This window comes from Metopolophium dirhodum, chromosome 6, assembly GCF_019925205.1.
Source record: "Metopolophium dirhodum isolate CAU chromosome 6, ASM1992520v1, whole genome shotgun sequence".
Taxonomy (NCBI): domain Eukaryota; kingdom Metazoa; phylum Arthropoda; class Insecta; order Hemiptera; family Aphididae; genus Metopolophium; species Metopolophium dirhodum.
The window spans coordinates 19,806,544-19,822,920 of record NC_083565.1 but is presented as its reverse complement, the minus strand read 5'-3'; the positions used below and the strand labels follow the sequence as shown (position 1 = coordinate 19,822,920).

At 28.4% G+C, this 16,377-nt stretch overlaps 1 protein-coding gene across 2 annotated transcripts in view; it reads right to left on the bottom strand.

Annotated features, from left to right (window-relative positions):
• LOC132946887 (pyrokinin-1 receptor-like) overlaps window positions 1-16,377 on the bottom strand; it is a 76,486-nt gene that overhangs the window by 44,154 nt on the left and 15,955 nt on the right. The window lies entirely within an intron of this gene.

Genomic DNA, 16,377 nt, shown 5'->3' with positions numbered 1-16,377 from the left:
AAATAAAATTTTATTGATATTTATAGAAAAAAAAACTAAAAAAATTAAAAACTGACAATGTCCGTAAACAGCTCAAAAACTGTCAAAATATTTTCAAAATTTTATTGTGTATAGAAAATGAAAATATAAACATTCAGTAAAATGTTCATGTATCTACAGTCATTCGTTTTTTAATTACAATAAAATAAGAAAATCGTTACATGAGAAATCGAGTGATTATCAAATGTTGTAAAAATATGAATTTCAAACGCTCATAAAAATTTAATTTGATTTGCTTGTAGAAATTTTAGATTCTGAGTGAAACGATGAATGTATTGATTTTACAATGATGTGTGTTTTTTTTTTTATTTTTTTTTTTATTTTTTTTTTTTTGTGTCTGTGTACACGATAAGTAGTCGAAATAATGCTTCGATTTTCGACTTCAGTATCTTGTTCGATGGGAAAGTGAATATCGTTGGTGCATTGGGGAGGTCAAAATTTTAATTTCCCAGTAGTTTTCAAAAGCGATGTGAAAAACAAAAGAAAAATTAAGGAAAAACGGGAATTTTTACGCAAAATCGATTTTGGTTATTGGTGTAACTCTAAAACAAATGACCGTAGATGCATGAAATTTTCACTGGTTGTTTATATTTGCATTTTCTATACACAATACAATTTTGAAAATAATTTGACTTTTTTTGAACTGTTTACGGACATTGTCAGTTTTCAGTTTTTTTAAATTTTTTTTCTATAAATATCAATAAATTTTTATTTGTTGGGTAAAAAAGCGTTAAAATTTGATATAAGGCTCCTGATATATCGTTCTAATAGAAGTTGAAAAATATTAAAAATACATAGGCACAATTTTTTTTTATAAGCATTTAAAGTTCAAATTTTGACAACATTTATCAAATTTATAATTTATTAATTATTTTGTGGTTAAAAATGTATAAAATGTTTAACTTTTATGGCTAAAGATTGAAAATTTAAAACAAGGTTCCGAGTAAATAGGTTATATATAAATTACTTTATTCACAATAATATCATCAAATATACTTGGTAAAATCATAGGCTGACTGACCGTTTTCGCTCAGAATCGTTTTTCTTATACAATGATATTATATCATTGAATTCAAATTTAACACCATCCATTACAGTGACCCACTTGTAACCTACTGTACAGCAGAGCGACATCCACTTATCCACCTTTTTTTTTTTGGAAAACTTATGAGGAATCTTGTATTAAATTTTCAAATCTTAGATTTAAAAAGAAAAATTTTTATGAATTTCTAACTCAAAATAATATGCAAATTTTCGTCATATTTATACGTAATTTGTCAATATTTAAACTTAAAATGCTTATAAAAAAAAATTGTGACTGGATTTTTAATTTTTTTTATCTACCTTGGAAAAAATATACTAGGAGCCTTCAATTACATTTTCAAGCTTTTTCGACAGACAAATAAAATTTTATTGATATTTGTAGAAAAAAAAAAACTAAAAAAAATGGAAACTGCAGTTTGAAAATGTCCGTAAACAGCTCAAAATAAGTCAAAATATTTGGAAAATGTTATGGTGTATAGAATATGCTAATATAAACATTCAGTCAAAATGGCATGTACCTATGGTCATTTGTTTAAGAATTGCACCAAAAACCAAAATCGGTTTTTTCAAAAACAGATTTTGCGTAAAAAATCCTGTTTTTCCTTAATTTTTTTTTGTTTTTCACCGTGTTTCAAAAACTACTGAGAAATTTAACTTTTGACCCCCTCAAAGTACTAACTAGATTTACTTTCCTATCAGAAAAGATACTGTTGAAGAAAATCTAACCATTTTTACTGTTCTAAAAGGTGATGACAGACACAAAAATAAAAAAAAAAAAACACATATCATAAAATTGTAAAATCAATACATTCATCGCTCCGCTCAGAATCTATAATCTATTAATCAACTTTTTCGACCAACTACTGCGAGCAGTTTAGCATATTATTGTCATCTAAGTGACAAGCTTACCGGTTGGCTCAAACTAGGACACCCCTGCGATGTTTTTACATCTTACGTGATAATAATAATAACAATAATGACAAAATATATACCTATAGGTACATAATATGTCTATATTGTCTGATAACACAATTGTATCTAACTATTGTTATAATTATTGTACGAAATTTTTTAAAAATTGTATCTTAATGACATTAAGTTTAGATTACGGAAAAAATGTATATTCATAGGAAAATAATAATAATGAAATATTAGTTATTACTATATAGACATAATTATTATATTTCAATCAAAGTTTAATATAATTAAATACATTAAAAACTCTCTATTTGTGAGTTTCCATGTTAAGATTCTATAATACAGAAAGTGTCATCAATGGGTGGCTCCTTTCATCATATTATTTTTCCTGTCATATTACCCTTAGCATAGATTCTTATTGTATTAATGACAGATTGTATATTACTTGTAAAAATAAAAAAAAAAAAAAAGATTCTATAATATTATTATTACTTTAATTTATAGTCACATTTTATCAAATAAAATGACCTGTTTTTTTTAACAACATTCTAAGAATGAAATTGAAAGTTAATTTAATTCGCGAATAGAATAATTTATCCATTATTACTGTCGCAACATTTTTTTTTCTATTATTATCATAACTTGTATTAATTATTACCTAATATAATACGTTATTATGCGTGTGTCTTGAAAAACAAATTTAAAGCAATTTTCAATGTCCACTAGTTATACTGTGCATTCAAATTAAAAAAGGTGGATAAGTGGATGTCGCTCTGCTGTACAGTAGGTTACACGTGGGTCACTGTAATGGATGGTGTTAAATTTGAATTCAATGATATAATATCATTGTATAAGAAAAACGATTCTGAGCGAAAACGGTCAGTCAGCCTATATGATTTTACCAAGTATATTTGATGATATTATTGTGAATAAAAAAATTTATATATAACCTATTAACGTGGAGCCTTGTTTTAAATTTTCAATCCTTAGCCATAAAAGTTAAACATTTTATAAATTTTTAACCACAAAATAATTAATAAATTATAAATTTGATAAATGTTGTCAAAATTTGAACTTTAAATGCTTATAAAAAAAAATTGTGCTTATGTATTTTTAATATTTTTCAACTGCTATTAAAACGATATATCAGGAGTCTAATATTAAATTTTCACGCTTTTTTACCCAACAAATAAAAATTTATTGATATTTATAGAAAAAAAAAACTAAAAAAATTGAAAAATGACAATGTCCGTAAACAGCTCAAAAAGAGTCAAAATATTTTCAACATTTTATGGTGTATAGAAAATGCTAATATAAACATTCAGTGAAATTTTAAAGTATCTACAGTCATTCGTTTTTTAATTAAAATAAAATAAGAAAATTGTTACATGAGAAATCGAGTAAATATCAAATGTTGTAAAAATATAAATTTCAGACGCTCATAAAAATTTAATTTAAGTTTCTTCTAGACATTTTTTTTTTGATAAAGGTAGACAAACTTATGAGTAATCTTATATTACATTTTCAAATCTTAGATTTAAAAAGAAAAATTTTTATGAATTCTCAACTCAAAATAATTTGCTATTTTTCGTGATTTTTCCGTATTTTGTCAAAATTTGAACTTTAAATGCTTATAATTAAAAACTGTGACTAAGGATTTTTAATTTTTTTCATCTGCCTTTGAAACAATAACCTGGGAGCCTTCTATTAAATTTTCAAGCTTTTTTACTCAACAGATAAAATTTTATTGATATTTATAGAAAAAAAAACTAAAAAAATTGAAAACTAACAATGGCCGTAAACAGCTCAAAAAGAGTCAAAATATTTTGTAAATTTTATGGTGTATAGAAAATGCTAATATAAACATTCAGTCAAAATTTCATGTCCCTACGATCATTTGTTTTAGAGTTCCACCAAAAACCAAAATCGATTTTCTCGAAAACAGATTTTGCGTAAAAATTCCCGTTTTTCCTTAATTTTTCTTTTGTTTTTCACGTCGCTTGTGAAAACTACTGGGAAATTTTTACTTTTGACCCCCCAAAGTACCAACTAGATTCACTTTCCTATCAGAAAAGTTACTATTGAAGAAAATCCAAGCACTTTTACTGTCCTAAAAGGTGATGACAGACACAAAAATAAAAAAAAAAATAAAAAAAAAAACACACATCATTGTAGAATCAATACATTCATTGCTTCGCTCAGAATCTAAAATGTATTATTCATTATTATTATTTATTTTAAATTATAGGAATTACAATCATTTAAACAGGTACTACTTCTAAGAGTACATTATTATTACTACCATACTTACTACATCATAGTAGGTAGTAGGTATGCTGTATGCATTTTATTTTTGTTTTTGTAGTTTAAATACCGTAAATATATTTATATAAGATCCCAAGACAGTTCATTTGAGTTTGGTTATTTTAATTTAATTTGTAATATCTTGGTAATAATATAAAAAGGTTGAAATATTAATAGTTTCACGTAATTTTGTTATTGCAAGTTCACTAAATGGTATTTCCCAGTGACAGAATATACCCACAGATACCAATAAACCACAATATATAAAGTTCTACTACCTACTTATAAGTTATATGAATTCATTAGGTACATTAACATATAACCGCATTATGCATATACATGTTTTATATTAATATACATAATATAACGCATTAACTTAACTTACATCGTGTTCTTGATCTATGTTCTTGATATTTGTTATAAATATTTGATAATTAGTTATAGTTAATAAATAACCATGAATATACTTAAATGTCAAAAACTAATATTTTCTAGAATGAACAAATATGTATTGAGGTAGATATAATTTATTTAAATTATAAGCAGTCTAAATATTTTTTTATCGATGAAAATATGTATCATAAATGGTTTTATAGCTTACTTTTCTATTTTGGGAAGAGTTAAATGTTTTTAAAACAAAGAAATGTAACTATGTAAGTTCCCCTGAACAATTTCTAAGAGAATTCTATGTTAATGAAAGTTTTATGGTAATATAATAACAAATATACCATTGTAGTATTGTACTTTTGTACAGCAGTTATCATCAACCAAATTTGCTTATTGTTCCTATGAACAAATTGTAAGTATCTTGTATGAATGAAAAACATACAAATTGGGATATTATGAGTATTTGTTGGATTTTCGGGTAGCAAATAATAACTAATACAGTTAGGACGAGTCTACCAACTTTAAAAGTGTATTATTATACATTTTAATCAATCTATGAAATGTATAAAAAAAAATTTAACGATTAAAGATGTTAAACATTTATTAAATAATATTAATAAATAATGAATATATTATCTCATCAAGCATTAAAATGTCAATATTCAGTATATTCTTAATAGGTATACCCAAAGGCCAAAGCTACAATAATTAAACTATAAAGAACATCAGAGTAGACTGTGGTTATTATTTTAATGTAAACTATTCATGTAGCTCATACTTTATAGTGCTAATATCCCTGTAAATTAATATTAATATACGATTTCCAGGATATAAATGTAACGCACGATTAATCATGTGTTCCACTATTAGGTATATTCCCACAATATTCTTCGATACGTTTAGGTGCAAAAATGAAAAAAAAATAATAAATTACATCTTTTATGTAGCAATATTAGATCAGATTTACAATTGATATAAAATAAGGTCACATTAAAATATTAAACTTACAGAGCACTCCCTGGGGTTAAACACTAGACAAAATGATCACAGATATCACAAACGGAAAAAAAAACCCATCATTACGGATTACTAAATATAATATCCAATATGGCAATATCTATACAAATAATGTCTACTTGAGTGATTTTAACATAGATACATTTTCACAGATGTTGTCGGAATTTTTGCACCCCAGTGGTATTTTATTCGCCCTCTCCTCCGTACTTATAAATGTAAATTAATGACAGTAAAATTAATTTATACATACTACCTATCTAATGATACATAAGTAAAATAAAACCTTACAACGAAAATATATACACATTTAAGGAACATAACACAGCACTCCGTCATGGACGCAAGTGCTTTTTTGTTCGTCGTCACGTGATTATTAATGAGTTAAATAAAAATAGTTGTCCAACAAGATTGTAATTTTGTTGCAAAAAATATAAACGCAAATAGGTACACCGATAAAATATATACAAATACAAAAAGTGTCAGCCAGGAAGATCCCCTCCAGAAATCCCCTATAATTTACGTTTCTGGTCACCGAGTGGTGAGTATAAAATAAATAATGCAAGGTATATACGGGTTTGTTTTTTTTTGACCGTTTAACACATTGTTATGCTAAAACTATGCATTTATTCTGCAAGATCTGATTTTTAGAATTTTTAATCAGACTTTCAAGTTTATAAAGAACGTTTAAAATAAAAATATAATATTTAAAATACGCGGCATTTATAACGAGTTGCCGATCACGTGATTATTTCATCAAGGTTTTATTTGGATTCGACAAACCTTTATAATACGCACTAAATGTCTACATTACACGTCAAACTACAATACATTTAAATTGTAAATCACGATTATAGTTTATAGGTATAATAGCAGAGAAATAATATTAAATATGTATATATTTATTGTTTGTGAATAATATACAGCATATATAGGTACCTACGTCACTGATGTGCGTCTATTACCGCCATGACGAGTCGTCCTCGGAAAACGTGCGGTGACGCAGGTCGGAAGTGATGAGGATCGCGAAAATTCGTACGGAACTCTACAGGTTCGTTTTGTTGATATTTTTTTACACGACTCACAATGTAGTACAACTTTTTTTTATTTCGCACTCACAAACGACGGTGACGCAAAAATGCCTTTGTTAGAGTTAACGAGGAGAAAAACGGTCGGCGGGTTCCGTCGTTTTCCTCTATAATACTTGCGGCCAACGGAAAATAATGTAACGTGGACCGCGTGGATGGTGACCGTGGTATAAATTCGGCGACCGCGGTCCACATCGTAAATTATTGTACCCTATGGTATAATATTACAATGTTAAGGCGGGTTCACAACTACACTGCCCGTGTCGTGTTGTGTCGTGTATTTATGCAATCATCGAGGACGTTCCTAATCAGGACATTACCAACTAGGTTATCATAAATTCTAATATGGTACCACGGTACCATATGGTTATAACATTTTCACGCGGGTTTTTTTTATCTTTGTTTATTTAAATTGAATATATTCAACTTCACGATATCGTGTTGGTCGACACGATCATATTTTTACAATCACATTTTGGTAAGCCAATCAGAAAAAAGTATTTTACACGACACGGGCAGTTGTGAACCCGCCTTTACTCACAAGTGGGTAACCGCTTTCATTTTCTCATAGTCAGTTAGTATTGTGTCGGTATTTAGCTTAGATTATATTATACTATGGATGTAGCCACTGCGTATTATTTTGTTGCCGACATTAGCGACGAGTCTCCGAATTAGGTGATCAATGTGCAGCGAACTCGCTGTATGCAGCCCCTCGCATAATTATCCACAGGTTACTATAACAGAATCATTCTATATCTTACAGTTCGTAGTTAATACTTATATTATTCTAGTAATTATTATTATATTATAATGGTATACATTATTATTATTATTATTATTATTATAGTAGGTATTATACTATTTTTTCAGTATAATATATTCAAGATATAATATGATAATTTGATAATAAATAATAATTATCTTTGGAAAAATATGCGAAGAGTTGCGTCGCGTAATCGCATATCGAACACCTAATTCGGTGACTCGTCGCTGATACCAGCAACATCTTATTGTATTGATTTAATATACTGTGGCTCCATCCATATTCCATTGTATAATATGATCTAAGATCTAACTATCTAAGGTATTAAGTCAGTCAAATTGTATTCTGATTGGATATTCCTTTTTTTAGGCTAACTTGGCTAACCAAGTTGCAACCGAGTATACCAAGAATTTACTACAGCTCAACTTTTAAACCAATGCGGTTACACATTAGTACATTACACGACGTAGCTGTAAATCTGTTCAGCTTCAGTCAGTCGAAGGTCCATTTCTGCTTGTCCTTCGTTTAGGTTAGGATTCTCGGTAATCAAACTTCTTTTGCGCATCGCCCGCGAGTGCAGACCTATCACTATAGAACAGCCGAGACAGGTGTTTCTGATTCGTCGCCAGTGATATGGAAAGTGAGTTGTGGCTTACGGTGGATTTTTGTAGTACGAACAGTATTTTTCGAGTTTTGGCGATGCATTTTTTAGCAAATCGTTTACTAGTTTGAGTGAACAAACTAATATCTAGTTACCTAAACTGGTAACCAGATTGTTCAAAACTGCATCGCCAAGAAGAGGCGTTTATCTGTGTTGGGGGGAAATATGAACACGGAATTGCCGGAAGTAACAAATAAAAAATGTATTAATTTGTGTACAAATGTTTTTATCGAAATACTAAAAATATTAAATATTAATATTTATTATACCACATATGTGACGTAGGTACTCATGGCCTGACATAACACAGTAAAAGTTATACTTAGAATATATTGTCAGCTAGTTACGGATAGTAGGTGTCCTTTTGTACCGAAAAGATTGCCGTGAAATATTAAAAACCATTAATATAATAAAAATATTTACTTAGTAATATAGGCAGACCGTTTTCGCTCATAATCATTTTTGAGATGCAATGATTTATCGTTGAATTACAATTGTACATATACATTACAGTTAGGTACTATTATACCTAATGACGAAGTGCACTTAGACGCCTACAACTGTACAGCATAGTGGTTACTTAATTTTCCCTCTTTTGTATTTCGTTATTAGTCATTTTTCGATAGAGAAACATCAAGTATTTGAAAACTTTCATCCCCGTAGAAAGATGGATTATCGAAAACAAAACCAGCTATAATTAAAAGCTGCAATTTATCTAATTATTATGTATATATAGTAAATACTGCATATTTAGGTTAGGATAAATTAATACAAGTATAATATGATGTGGCAAGGGCGGGAAGTGAGCAATTTCAGTCGTGGGTAAAATATCCCGCACGATCCACACACATACTATAATAATTTCTCAGGCCTCTACCCACCTACCTATATTATAAATTATATTAACTTTTCTTGGAGTTCTCGCCTTCCCCGTGTTTATACTCAACAAACTGTTTCATACCAGCTATAGTATTGGATAATATGATATTATAGACAAAACGTATCGACATGTTCGTGCATATTGATTATTTTGATTTGTACAGTAACTATTGTCCGGAAAAAGCAAAATGAATGCTTTTATTTTCAGTTGGTTGAAACAAAGGTTATTTTCCAACGCTCCAACTGGCTTCGGAAATTAAACTTCCAGTGCAGACGTGACAAAAAAATATTCTTACTTTAACTGAATTTTCAATCACCTAATATAAGACTGTCATCTTACCAATGAACAGCGTTTAATTTAAATTTAAATTTATAAATATTTTATTACAATATATTATACATTTATAACCAATGGTATCTGTAACCAATTTTAACCAAAAAAATGTATACTTATTATAATAATACAATTAAGTAACCAATGGCAATTGCTTAAATAAACAAAAATAAAATATCCAATTTGCGTGAACCAAAATAAAATTCATGTTTGAGCTACCCTTGAGTTACATACCTAGAAAAAATACGCTATAAAGTACCTATAACCACACTCAAAGATACACAAGGAATCTATTGGTATAACTTTTACCTCAATCGGTCAAGTCGTTCAAAAGGTACACTATTAATAACGGAATACACTCAAAATTAAATACCTATATAAATAAATATATCAAAAATGATTCTAATATTTCAAAAGTATCAATAAATATAAAAACAATTGTAAAAATTCAATCTTATATTTATATAATATGCCACCTATATATAATTGGACTATGAAGATGAACAATTCTACATCACATAAAAATTCCAATGTTATGAAAATAAACGATCTAAGTCATGTTTTTGCATTTTTAGGTGTGATAAAAAATCACTTTGACGATAACGATACATATAAAATAATAAAGTAAATTTCAAAGTATGTTTTCAGTATGAGACTGGATAAGTTATTAGGTACCATTTGTATGGTTATTTTTAAACCGGTTCAATGACCTTGGCACACAAAATACATCAATATGACTATTAACAGTTTTATTCAGTGAATTAACGAGTTTTGATCATAAGCCAATAATTTAATACCGATCCATCTGTTGGTATCAACTTTTTTTCTCTTTTTACTACCCAATATTCACAAAATAAATATCGTCCTTTGAGGTCAAAACTAGAAAAAATAAATCGCAAATATTCGCACCTTGAAAAACATGTTGTAATCTACTTTGGTCAATGATTGGTCGAGCTTTCATCGCTAACATAATTTTACACTATTTAAAAATTTAAAACCTCGATACTTTATACTCGTAATTAATTTATTAAGCCAAAGGACAAATAAAATATTGGGTATTTATTGATAAATCATAAATCTTTTTTGAACCTTCAGGTATATTTTTAAATTTTACAAACAATCCAACAACTAAAATATGATGTCAAAATAAATCCAAGACAGTGATCGTTACTAAAAATCTCAAACTTAATTAAAACATCGAACGTTTGTACAAAATATTTTTACTTGTCGTCAAGTTGCTATAAGTTGTTATACAATGTATTGAAAGCCATTTTTAAAAATAAAGAAGTATCAATATTTGTTAACTCATCATTAAACTCGAGATAGATAATATTTTAAGCTTTATTTCTTGCAAATTCATTGATGTTCAATGTTTTTTTTACTCGGAATATATAGTCATATTTGCGCCTACTATAGTATACTTAAAAATCATTAAAATGGTCTTTGGTTATTATTATTTATTACCAGTAAACATTCTAGCTTCCCTCCGAGTGAATTCTAATGTTCGATTGTAAATCAGCGCAATCTGATAAAATAATTTTGATTCGATTTTAATTATAATTTATAACGAAAAACGAAACAGATTATCCTTTTTATATCATACGTATGTATAGATTACTTTTATACATATAGGTGTAAAAATAAATTGTATTATATTAGATTATACGATTAAAAATTAGATGTCAAAAGGAGGTGGATGAGCCATGAATAAATATATATATATTTTTGTAAACATTAATCTAACCAAAATGTCAATTTATGAATAGGTAATAAAAATTTACTCCCCTCATTGCAGTGATAAGATTTCTATATAATTCATTAGTTAAAAGTTTAATAATTAATAATTAATAAAGAGATTTCCAAAACGTAAAATGTAGATACCTCCTAAAATATAGTTATGGAATCATCAAAAGGTATTAATGTTAAGAGTTACACGGTACTCTGCATATTACTTTTTAATACGTCGCGCCAGTATTCATAATTCTCAAATGCAGATTTTGTCATCTAAGCGTATAATTAATTTAGAATTTTAGATAGTTCACCTACCTGGTAAGTCTACAATATTTATTTAGGTACTTCTCATCAAATTGGAAAATAAACTGACATTAATTATAAACAGCAGATAAATGCTTTTATTGTGTCCCTGATTCACACATACATACATATATATATATATATAAATTATACACACGTTATTAGAACAAAATTATTTAATATATCTTATAGAAATATAGAACTTATTTCCTGAGAGTGACAATACATGAGCCACGAACGTCTCTTGAGTGTTGGTACCTACTATTTTTTGGGTCAATAAATCATAAATTGATGTTTGCTGCACAAATATAAATTTTTCTAGTAACTAAAACTGGTCGTATGTCTTAGTATGATATTATGTTGAAACCATTTTTGCTGGAAACATCGCGTATAATGTTATACAATCATTTTCATTATAATATGAAGTCTTAAGTATCATAAATTCATATATTATTATCGTTTTAACTGTATAAGTAAATAACGACATACCTTAGATGGCTTAGAACGGTGTGAATTGGATCGTGGTAAATATCTTAACATCAGACTAAATATTTAAAAAATGTCATTGTACATAATGATGAAGTCACAGTTTTTATTTATAAGCATTTAAAGTTCAAATTTTGACAAAACACGGAAAAATCACGAAAATTAGCAAATTATTTTGAGTTGAGAATTCATAAAAAATTTTCTTTTTAAATCTAAGATTTGAAAATGTAATATAAGATTACTCATAAGTTTGTCTACCTTTATCAAAAAAAAAATGTCTACAAGAAACTTAAATTAAATTTTTATGAGTGTCTGAAATTTATATTTTTACAACATTTGATATTCACTTGATTTTTCATGTAACAATTTTCTTATTTTATTGTAATTAAAAAACGAATGACTGTAGATACTTGAAAATTTCACTGAATGTTTGTATTAACATTTTCTATACAACATAAAATGTTGAAATTATTTTGACTTATTTTGAGCTGTTTACGGACATTGTCAGTTCTCAATTTTCTTAGTTTTTTTTTCTATAAATATCAATAAAATTGTATTTGCTGGGTAAAAAAGCGTGAAAAATTAATATAAGGCTCCTGATATATCATTCTAATAGCAGTTGAAAAATATTAAAAATACATGGGCACAATTTTTTTTTATAAGCATTTAAAGTTCAAATTTTGACAACATTTATCAAATTTATAATTTATTAATTATTTTGTAGTTAAAATGTTTAACTTTTATGGCTAAGGATTGAAAATTTAAAACGAGGCTCCACGTAAATAGGTTATATATAAATTACTTTATTCACAATAATATCATCAAAATATATACTTGGTAATATCATAGACTGACTGACCGTTTTCGCTCAGAATCGTTTTTCTTATACAATGATATTATATCATTGAATTCAAATTTAACACCATCCATTACAGTGACATCCACTTATCCACTTATCCACCTTTTAATTTTTTTCATCTGCCTTTGAAACAATAACCGAGGAGTCTTCTTTTAAATTTTCAAGCTTTTTTACACAACAGATAAAATTTTATTGATATTTAAAAAAAAAAAACTAAAAAAAATGGAAATTGACAATGTCCGTAAACAGCTCAAAATAAGTAAAAATATTTGGAAAATGTTATGGTGTATAGAAAATGCTTATATAAACATTCAGTCAATATTTCATGTACTTACGGTCATTTGTTTTAGAGTTACACCAAAAACCAAAATCGATTTTCTCAAAATAGATTTTGCGTAAAAATTCCCGTTTTTCCTTAATTTTTCTTTTGTTTTTCATGTCGCTTTTGAAAACTACTGAGAAATTTTTACTTTTGACCCCCCAAAGTACCAACTAGATTCACTTTTCTCTCAGAAAAGTTACTGTTGAAGAAAATCCAAGCACTTTTACGGTCCTAAAAGGTGATGACAGACACAAAAATGTAAAAAAAAAAATTTTAAAAAAAACACATCATTGTAAAATTAATACATTCATTGCTTCGCACAGAATTTAAAAATGAAAACACACACCATTGTAAAATCATATTCATCGCTCCACTCAGAATCTGCAATATTAAAAAGTAAAAATTTCAAATGTCTACAAAATGAAAATCTCTAAAATAACTAAACTATTTTTAAAATTTTATCATGATTAGAAAATGATAATATGTATATGAACTGAATGTCTGAATGATAAATCATTTTACCCATACGAATAACCAATTTTGAGTGAAGAAGACAGATGGATCTTTCTATGGCTTTCTATTTCTAAAGATAATTTAACTAACTTTTGCCAATAAAAACGAATATTTCAGGTTAAAAATCTATTAACAAACAGGCACTTCAATGTCTTAACTGTCAAAACTATTACAACATAGGAACATACTGCAGCGGCCACAACAAATTCCTCCGCAGCGGGAGCCTCCGTCGAAAATCACCGACCCTGTAGGTACCCACTAAATGTGCATCTTGCAATGGTAACCACTCCACCAACTACCGTGGATGTTAAATTGTTAAAAAACTTATAGCAACTCGGAAAACAACTAACTACTACGCCTTGCGAAAACGAAAACTTAAACAAAATTAAAGAAAATTAAAATCGTAATACCAATGCGCTGTGTCAAACTCGCCCAATACCTCATACTCAAATAATATACCTAGATAATACCCAAACTTATTCTCAGCGTACAAAATTAAATAAAACCCAGACTCACGCAAATAAAAATGAATAGGAATAACAATCAAAACGTAAACCTATTATCCAAAATGACCTCCTTCATAATTTAAAACCCTTATAAACCCACTCTTCTTTCTTTTAATCACTGTCACCAACAACATTTTTTTACTAAAAAATATCAACTATTATACTAAACGAAACTCTTACAAAATAGTCACAAATCAAATAAACAATTAAATCAAGTTATATAACGTACAATAATATTTCTATATCGTTTGATCAAAATTTTTTTTAAAATAGATTAATAAGTTTTTTTGTGAATATAACTTTTTTTTATTTTAATATGAAATATACAATGTGTACTCTGGGGGCACAATAAGAATATGGGCTAAAATTACGTGAACATGAAAGAGATTGTTGAAAGAAGCCACCCAGTAGTGACACTTCCTATTGACTTGACTAACTACTTTTTTAACCGTTCATTTTTTTTCTTTAATTATTATTAGTTGTTTAGGGGATCTCTGTACCATTTTCTTTTTAGTCGTCGATGAGGATTCTCAGGAATTTCGTTTGATGCTAATTCACGGATTAAAGGATTTGTGTGGGTTATGAGACGATCATGAAAACGCTTATAGAAGTATTTTGCTTCTTCTTGGACGGTTTTTTGACGGACATCGGTGTGGAGGGTGTGATTTGATATGTACGGGGGAGAGTTAGTAATTTTTCTTAATGTAATATTTTGAAACGTTTGGATTTTTTTAAGATTTGAGATTTTGGCATTGCCTCAACCTAACCCAACCGTGGGTCCATTAGGTTTGAGTAGGGATTTGTACATTAGTAATTTAGTGTTTAAGTTTGTGTGTTTATTATTAATGAGGAGTGTTTTAAGCATGCGTGACCGGGAATTCAGCTGTAGCCGTTTAGTTTTAATATGGTGTGCCCAAGTTAGACGGCGATCGAGTTAGTCCGAGATATTTGACCGTAGGGGTTGAGGGAATTTGGATATCATAGAGAGTTACAGCCAGACATTGGGCTTGTTTGAGGGTGAAAGTTATATGAATTGATTTGGTTTGGTTGACTTTAACCGCCAATGAATATAACTTAGTATAAAACTTTATATTTAATATTTTACTTAATTCGAACTATATATCTCCCGAGGCCCCAACACGAGCATGTTGTTACCTACTACTATTATATACATACTATAATTTGTAAATAATAAATTGTTTTTGCTAAATAAAATAATATCATATTATAAGTACATTATATAAACACATCTACAAACGGATCACCCTATTAATGAATAAAATCAAAAAAAATTAAAAATTAAAACAAAACGCATATATCTATAAATAGAGGAACTGTTGGTGAACGGTTTCCCCACTTATGCCCATAAAGCCTTTTTTTTTTTTTTTTTTTTTTTTTTTTTTTTTTATTGGGTAACCCGCGGCAACATAGGCCATTGGGTGTGGGGAGGGCACTGTAGGTTTTATATTGGGTAGGTTTGGTAGGTTTTATATTGGGTAGGTTGGTACACGTGTGTGTTGTGTTTGGCAGAATTTCTAATGGGGCACCCGTAGGTTTCTGCCGTGCCCCGGGGTGGGGGGATGGCGGCACTTGTTCTCCGGACACCGTGACTTGCACGGAGAAAAATGCCGCCCAGTGGTCGAGTATCGAACTCGGACCGGCTGTGCCGAATCCGTCGCGTTAGACCACTCGGCCACCTCGTCCCCCCATAAAGCCTTTTGTATTATTATATTGTATAACATATAGATTTATTATGCTGTTATGTATTGATTGTAAACAAGGTTCGATCGAATAAAATCATTAAAAACAAAAAATTGTTCTTATTTATAAAAGCCCAGTGGGCATAAATGTATTCAGTTTTTGCACGAAATAATATTGAAATATTATAATGTAGGTAATAGGTAATAGGTATACCTAATATAAATAACTTTTCCTTATTATTGTTGTCTGTCTCGGAACACTGTTTGGCTATAATATTTTTTCAAACTACAAGTCTGGCATGGTTTAAAGCAGACCCCACTGAAACCTATCAAATTTAAAATAAATATATACAATGTACACGAATGCATAAACTTAGAATAATAACACAAACGTATACTTTTAACTTTTAAGTTTTGAGAGATTTATATAAAAAAATTAACATTAAACACGAAACAACGGTTTATAAGTACATCAAAAATATTGTCTAAGCACAGAATAAAATTCCTAGTATTATCATAGTATAAC